The following is an 8,359-nucleotide window of genomic DNA, read 5'->3' as shown; positions in this document are numbered from 1 at the left end:
TCAGTGGTTTGTGAAGCAGCGCCTGGAGTGGCTATAAAGGCCAATTCTAGAGTGACAGGCTCTTCCACAGGTGCTGCAGAGAAATTTGTTTGTCGGGGCTGTTGCACAGTTGGCTCTCCCCTTGTGCCTCTGTCTTTTTTCCTGCCAACCAGTAAGTCTCTTTGACTCGCCACATTTTAGCCCCGTCTTTATGGCTGGGAGTCAGGTGAACACTGTGTAATCATCAGGAAACATCCACATTTCTGATATTATGATGGAGGAGGGAAGACCATTGACGGAACAGTTGAAGATGATTAGGCCGAGGACACTACCCTGAGGACCTCCTGCAACACTATCCTGGGGCTGAGGTCATTAGCCTCCAGCAATGACATCCATCTTCCTTTGTGATAGGTATGACTCCAGCCATGTCTCCAGATCTCGAGTCTAGGCCTTTGGATTACTAGGCCAGTAATATAAGCACTCTGCTACCGAATCCCTAATGTGGCTTATGCTGATTTACTTTGGACCTCAGATGAGAATCAAGATGATTAGCAGCATTAACAGCACCAGCAGCAGCAGGAGCAACAGGAAGAGCACTAACAGGAGAACAAGCAGCAGGAGCACAAGAGAGACAGGATGAGCAGAGAGACGTGGCTTGCAGAATCCATACCTGCAATACAGGGTGTACAAACGGAGGATAAACATGTCAGAACATCAGTGTCTCAGGAGGCCCAGGGTCTACTGTCAGGTGGTGGCAGATATTTGCAACCTTCTGGAGCAACACCTGTTACCAAGTGGACCTGGTGGCCATGCTTTACCAGTGGCTGTCAAAGGCACGACTGTCCTCAACTTCTTTGCCTGTGGCTCCTTCCAGGGCCCTGCTGGAGATATTGGCAGTATGTACCAGTCAGTGGCCTACAAATGCATGGCAGATTAATGATGGCTTGTTTGCTCGGGCAGGCAATTATGTCAATTTTTCCACCAAGGATGCCAGTTATAATGAGCGGGCACTCGGGTTTGCGGTTCTAGCTGGCTTCCCACAGGAGCAGGATACAATCGACTGCACACATGTGGCAATTATCATACCCCCTGATCACCCAGGAGTGTTCATTAACCCCAAGGACTTTTACTCCATCAAAGTGCAGGTGTGTGCGCGATTCCCGAACAGCTGCCATGATACTTCCATCCTGCTGCAGCCCACCTCTCTCATCTCTTCGCACCTTGACACAGACCTATCGGTTAGCTGCTCGGAGATGAAGGATACCCTCTTAAAAATGTGTCTGATGACACCCATGAGGAATCCAACCAATGAGGCCCAGGACAGCTACAATCAAGGCCATATGACAACGAGATGTGTCATTGAGTAAACCATTAGCATGCTGAAGATTTGCTTCAGGTGCCTCAACAAATATGGAGGCGCCCTTCAATATGCACCAGCCATGGTTTCCAGAATGGTCTTGGTGTGCTATGCTCTGCACAATATTACACAACAGTGAGGGTTGGACTTGCAGGAGAAACAAGGTGCAGAGCACAGAGGCTTTTCAGATGAGCTGAGGAAGAGGAACATGATGCGGCCAAGATACCAGCAGTGCCACAAATTTCTGCCCGGGATGTCCAGGAAGCGCTCACTTTTGGGAGGTTCACTTAAGTGACTCCAGTCCATCCATCTGACAGCCACATGCAAAAGCCATTCCCCATCCCCGCCCCAGACATCCCCCAAAACAAAGCAGTCCCGCAAACAAGCATCCCTTTCACTGCCCCCATTGTTCATCGTCAATTTTTGTCTTACCATTCATCACAAGTGAAAAGACCAGTTCCAGGTAGCAACCTAAAATAGGCAACATGGGAAAGTGATGCATACAAATAATATCTATGTGGCTTAAACATTTAATAGAAACTTAACATTTTAATATTGTGTAATGCACCCATGTGCATACCTTTGTGTAACTACAAATCTTTACTCTTCCCCTTCCTAGCACTTCTACGTGGTGCAACCTCTGCACTTCAGCATCACCTTCTGCAGGCTGTTTGAAAAACCTGTGGGAGATTAAAGACATGAATTAGGACAGTCAAGGTAAGAATGTTTTAAGTGGTCATTATGCACATGATCATATTTCACTCGCTGCCAACATCAAGTCAACATAAGAGTGTTGGAAGCCATATGGTTGTCTGATATTTAATTCTATCTTCACGTAGCTGGTAGGCCCCCATTTCTGACGGCCAGGCATGTTGGCGACTGCACTGAGTCCAGTGCCTCCTCCTCTGCAGCTGCCAGTTGCAGAATGGCTGGAGGGACATCTCCAGTTCTCCGTTTTGTGTTTTGTGCTCTCTTCTCCTGCAATGAGGGGAAAAAGAGACCTGTGAGTGACAGTAATGGAATCTGTTGAATGGATAGATGGAGAGCATTTGTTGAGGGTGACTATGAGGGAAAGGCAGGAGATTGCATAAAGATGAGGGTGAGTGTGTGTTGTGGTTGGCCAAAGGGGATGTGAGGAAGTGCAGAGACTGAGAAGGAAGGGCATGCCTGCAAGGTAAGTTGGTTTGAGGAGTGATTATGCTGGAGTAGGCTTGAGAAGGCAGAGTGAGGGGCTTGGCGTGATACACACATCATGATAGAGTTGAATGTGTCACTGTACTCACCTTTCCTGTCCTGTTTAGGTCATTAAACCGCTTTTGGCATTGCATCCATGATCTCATCCTGATCTCATGGGCAACCTCCATCTGCGCCTTCTTGCTTTCACCAGCAGGCTTCTTCCCCCCCATCAGCAAGGAGCAGTATCTCCCTGAGGGCCCTTACAGCCCTGACCATCACATCCATGGAGATGTCACTAAGATGAGGCGCTGCCTTTGAGCATGTGCACTCCATTCTGTCACTTTCTTGCATGTGTAATATCCGGGTTACTATTCTCTTTGTACCAAATAAAGATAGTAATCCGTGGGTTAAGGTAACTGCACTTTATTTACAAACGTCTATCATCTATGGCTGCCGCTACAATACTCTTCACACGAGGCTCTGTACAATCCGTGACATCACATCCTGTAATGATGCTTACAGTCTATTTACATATCTACCTTGCAACAACCTACATCACATTATACTACATCTCCCCTCAAGTTTCTGACTTCATTCATCAGATTAAGTAACGCGTTTCCCTGATTCTGTCACAACGGGTTCTCCTTTCATTTGAAGATGTTTGGACTCTAGAGTCTCTTAGCTCTTCTACTCTTTCTTGTATTCAAGTGGAACTATTCGATGACTCCAGTCCTCTATCTCAGTTGTCCTCTGGGTTGTCTGCTGATTGTCATATCACCGGTTCATCAACTCTCTCTGATGACTGATTCTCTTGCATTTCTTCCATTTGTTTCTTCTGTGGAGCTGGTACAAATGATCTTCTGTTACTTCTTATCATCCCCTGGTTGGTCTGGACAACATATGATCTTGGATATGGTGATTTTCCTACCACTTCTCTATTCTGTTCTTTAACCCAAACCGATTCTCCAGATTGGATGTCTGACAGATTTCTCACTCTGTAGCATCTATTATAATTCTCAGCTTGAATTGACCGCTCTCTATCCTCTCTCTCCCTCACTTTTTCCAAGTCTTCTGCACTAATTTGTGGCTTTAGGGTACTTGGGAGAATAGGAAATTGTGCCTTCAATCTTCTTCCTATTAATAATTCACATGGGGCTAACCCATTCTGAAGTGGTGTAGAACAATAGCTTAACAGTGCCAGTTGCAAATCTTCGTTTTTCTTCAATAACATCTTCACAGTTCATGCACCTATCTCTACTTGTCCATTGGCCTGAGGGTACCTCGGTGAACTGGTGACATTAACAAATCCATATGTTTCAGTAAGCTCTTTGAAACTTCCATTTGCAGGTTGTGACCCATTGTCAAATATCACAATATCTAGAATGCCATGTGTAGCAAAGATTTCTCTTGAAGATTTGATCACAGCCTCTCAACACTGGCCATGTAGTAGCTTAACTTCAACCCATCTTGATTAATAGCCAACGACAATAAGGAACATATTGCCTTTATGCTCAAAGAGATCCATTCTTAGATGTTCCCATGGTCTGGACGGAAATGAAGATGACATAAGTGGCTCTCTCACCTCTTGTTTATTTATTTATTTAGAGATACAGCACTGAAACAGGCCCTTTGGCCCACCGAGTCTCTGCCGACCAACAACCACCCATTTATACTAACCCTACAGTAATCCCTTATTCCCTACCACCTACCTACACTAGGGGCAATTTTACAATGGCCAATTTACCTATCAACCTGCAAGTCTTTGGCTGTGGGAGGAAACCGGAGCACCCGGCGAAAACCCACGCAGTCACAGGGAGAACTTGCAAACTCCGCACAGGCAGTACCCAGAATCAAACCCGGGTCCCTGGAGCTCTGAGGCTGCAGTGCTAACCACTGCGCCACTGTGTCTGGTAGTAGCACATGTGATGCATCTGGATACCACTTCTTCGATATCTTTTGATATCCTAGGTCACCATACTGAGTTTCTGGTTATTGTTCTACATTTAGTGGTCCCTAAATGACCTTGGTGTAATTTCTCCAAGATCTCCAGTCTTAAAGCTCTTGGGAAGACCAATATTTCGTCGTTGACTAGCAAATCATCCACAATACTCAGATGACCACTTTGCTCATGATATTTCCTTAAAACCAGGTTATGTGGCATATATGCTGGCCAACCATTTTGACTATATTCTCTTATTCCATTGCATACCTTGTCGTCTTTCTTCAAATTTCTGATTTCACTCAATTTTTTTAACTGTTGCTGATAAATTCTTGGTTATTGTTCAAGCAAAGACTTCTACTTCCTCCAGAAGTAAGACATCTCTTTCTTCAGGTCTTCCAATTGTTGCTCTTGATAACGCATCTGCTGTTATTTGCTGTTTACCTGGAACATATTCGGTTGTCAAATTAAACCTCATTAGTCTTAATCAAAATCTTTGTACCCTTGGAGGTAACTTTGCTCTTTCAATTTCAACAATGTCACAAGCGGTTTGTGGTCAGTTTCAATATTAAACTTAAGGCCCAATACGTAGTCTGTCATTCTTTTGCATTCCCACGTTGCTGCCAATGCTTCCTTCTCAATAACTGCATATCTCAGTCTGATTTCAGTTAACGAACAAGAAGCAAAATACACAGGTCTGCATCTTCTATCTTTCTGGATTTGAAACAAGACTGCACCTAATTCTGTTGCTGATACATCCGCCACAATTTTGGTCGTTAGCTCTGGATCATAATGCGCTAACACCTCTGATGAAGTTAACATCTCTTTGATTTTCTCAAAGGATTTTTTCTGGCTTTCTCCCCAATACCGCATATTACTGCTCTTTAGCAGTTGTCACAAGGGCTCGTTTATCATAGCTAAATTTGGTAAAAATTTCCCTACCTGATTCATCATTCCCATGAATCTTTGTCATTCTGTTATGTTCTTTGGTTCTGGGAAATCTTTTATTGCCTTTGTCTTCTGTGGATCTGCCTTGATGTCTGATCCATCAAAAACTTCACTGTTGTTTGCGAAAATACACACTGCACATTTAACGTGAGACCTGCTTCTTCTAGTCTTTGTAACACACCTCTTACCCTTATGTCGTGTTCCTTCTGGTTTGCTCCATGAATTAGGATGGTGTCCATCTGACAGATTATTCCTTCTCAGCCTTCCAGGATGCTTGACATCATTCTCTGAAAGATCTCCGGTGCTGATATTATACCTAATTAGTAACCTGTTGAAACAGAATCTCCCAAATGGTGTAACAAATGTTGTCAACAATTTAGACTCTTCATCCAATGGCAACTGCCAAAATCCACTGTTTACGTCTAATTTCATAAATATGGAGCTTTTTCCCAGTTTTACTAAACTTTCATCCACTGATGCCATTGGGTAGATCCCTCTCTCTCTACTGCTTTGTTAGGTTGAGTGAGGTCTATACAGATTCCAAAGGATCTATTTGGTTTCTTTACTGGAACCATACCAGAACACCATCTAGTTGGTTTAGTTACTGCTGATATCACTCCTTGGTTCTCCATTACTTCTATTTCTCTTTTTACTTTTTCCAGGAGAGGGTGTGGGACAATTCTCGGTGTGAATAAACACACAGGCTCTATCTTTTTTCTCAGACTTATGTGATATTCTGTCTTCAATTTTCCCAATCCTCTAAATAGCTTTGAGAATTCAGCCTAAAATCTCTTGCTTGGTTCTCTTGTCCCTTAATTTCTTCCAGGCTACATATCAGTTGTAGGATGACACATGCCTTCCTGCTGAGTACTAAACAACTGATTATAAATAATACACAGCGTTTCAGAATCTCTTTATTCTTGTATGTTAAAGTCATTCTCAGTTCCCCTGTAACTTACAGCACCACGCCTCCAGATCCATATAACGTCTTGTTTGTTGTTCTAAAACTTCCCTTCTTTAGCCATAGTTCCTTATCTGATAGAACAGAAACTGCTGCTCCTGTGTCTAACTGAAAGCTAGTTTTATTTTCTCCTACTATGATATCTGCTGTCCAACAATTTTCATTTGCTCCTTGTATTTCTCCTAAGAAAGGAGTTTCAATGGTTCGCTCATCTTGTACTTTGTTTATTCTCTTTGAACAATTTGTCCCTTGCTGGTCTGCAGCATTTGCTTCTTGTTGTGACACATCGACTGGAAATGTCCCTTCGTTCGACATAGTAAACATTCCACCTCCCTGTCTGGCCAATGTCTCTCTCAGTTACATCAACTGCAATTCAGTGCTGCCGCCTGCAGATGCCTTTCCCACCTTTCGGGCTTTTTGGCGCCATTCTGTTCTGGTTTTTTTCACAAACTCCACCGAGTCTAATGACTTCAAGGTTGGAATCTCCCCATCCCCTCCAACTACGGGTCGGCTACATTTTCTAACCTACCACTGTCTGCTTAGCGGAATGGCTTTTTGTAAACTCAGGTCTTCCCTTGACTGTAGTTGATTTGACAGAGCATCATCAATAACTCCGACTATGATTCTATCTTGAATCAATTCCTCATGCAAGCTTCCATACTCGCAATCTTCAGAAATCTTGTCTAGGTCATTCAACACTTTCCCCTTTTCTCTGGGTGCGCTTATTAAATTTTGTCCATTCAATGATAACATTTTTTCTGATCTTGAAACACCCTTCTATAGCTTTCAGAATAAGCTGTTTGCTTCTCATTGATTCCTTGCGTTATGAGAATTCATCTGCACATTCCCCCATGGCCTATAACAATGTACTGACCTGCTCCTTGTCTGGTCTCTGTGCTAAACCCAACACAGAACGGTACCTTTCAAACCTCAGGACCCGTTTCGGCCACATCTCTGCTTAGTTCAGACCTGCTACCGGCTCGAAGGCCTCTGGCAAGGGCGATGAATTTTCCATCTTCTTCTGTTTTTTTCAATGTTTTTGCGATGTTATCGTTTCTTCTCTTCTACAATCACTTTTCTGCTGTCATCATGTAATATCCAGGTTACTATACCACTGTAAATAAACTCCAGTTACCTTAACCCACAAACTACTATCTTTATTCGATACACACGTTTATCATCTATGGCTGCCGCTACAATACTCCTCACACGAGGTGCTGTACAATGCATGACATCACATCCTGTAATGATGCTTACAGTCTATTTACATAGCTATCTAGCAACAACCTATATCACATTGTACTATAGCGTTCTGCTCACAACTCCAGAATCCATCAAATTTCATGCTTGCAAAGTCCCTTTAAATACTGGAGTTGAAATCGACTCATGTGATTCGTGATCACACCCGCTCAACCTAATTGGTCAGGATACCTGGGAGTCACATGTTAGTACAGTGGCTGGGTTAAAAAGCCATTGACAGAAGTGCTGCATTTACTTCCAGGTATCCATCGTGCTACAGGACCCCATTCCCACCCCCAGCCCTGCACCTATCCATAGGCAACTTAAAATCCAGCCCTCTGAGACAATGCAAGGTAAACCTCCCAACCACTAAGAATGATTCTGGTCACTCAGTGTAGCGAACTCAGGAACCTACCCTCAAGGAGCTAGAGTGCATCATGTTATATTGACAGCAATTTCCTGTTTTTGTGTTGGGCATTTATGATTCTGCTTGAGACCCTCCTATTTAATCTTTGTTACACAGAAGATGTAATTTTATGAAGAGAGGCTCCTGGACTGAAGCCTTGCCAGATAGGAGTGAGTGGCAGAGATCGTGCTATGACCATATAGGGCTGAATCGCAATGCACACTCCTGTCTAGTGAGGCTGTACCCTGGGAGCTAGGCCTGGCAAAATTGCCCATTATCTGTGGCAACCAAAGGAATTTCCTCGCTCCATATGTCAGCACAGAATTTGGGGTACATTTTCAGGCCAGCATTGAT

The sequence above is a fragment of the Heterodontus francisci genome, chromosome 36 (genome assembly GCF_036365525.1).
Source record: "Heterodontus francisci isolate sHetFra1 chromosome 36, sHetFra1.hap1, whole genome shotgun sequence".
Classification (NCBI taxonomy): domain Eukaryota; kingdom Metazoa; phylum Chordata; class Chondrichthyes; order Heterodontiformes; family Heterodontidae; genus Heterodontus; species Heterodontus francisci.
This window is presented reverse-complemented; position numbering follows the sequence as displayed.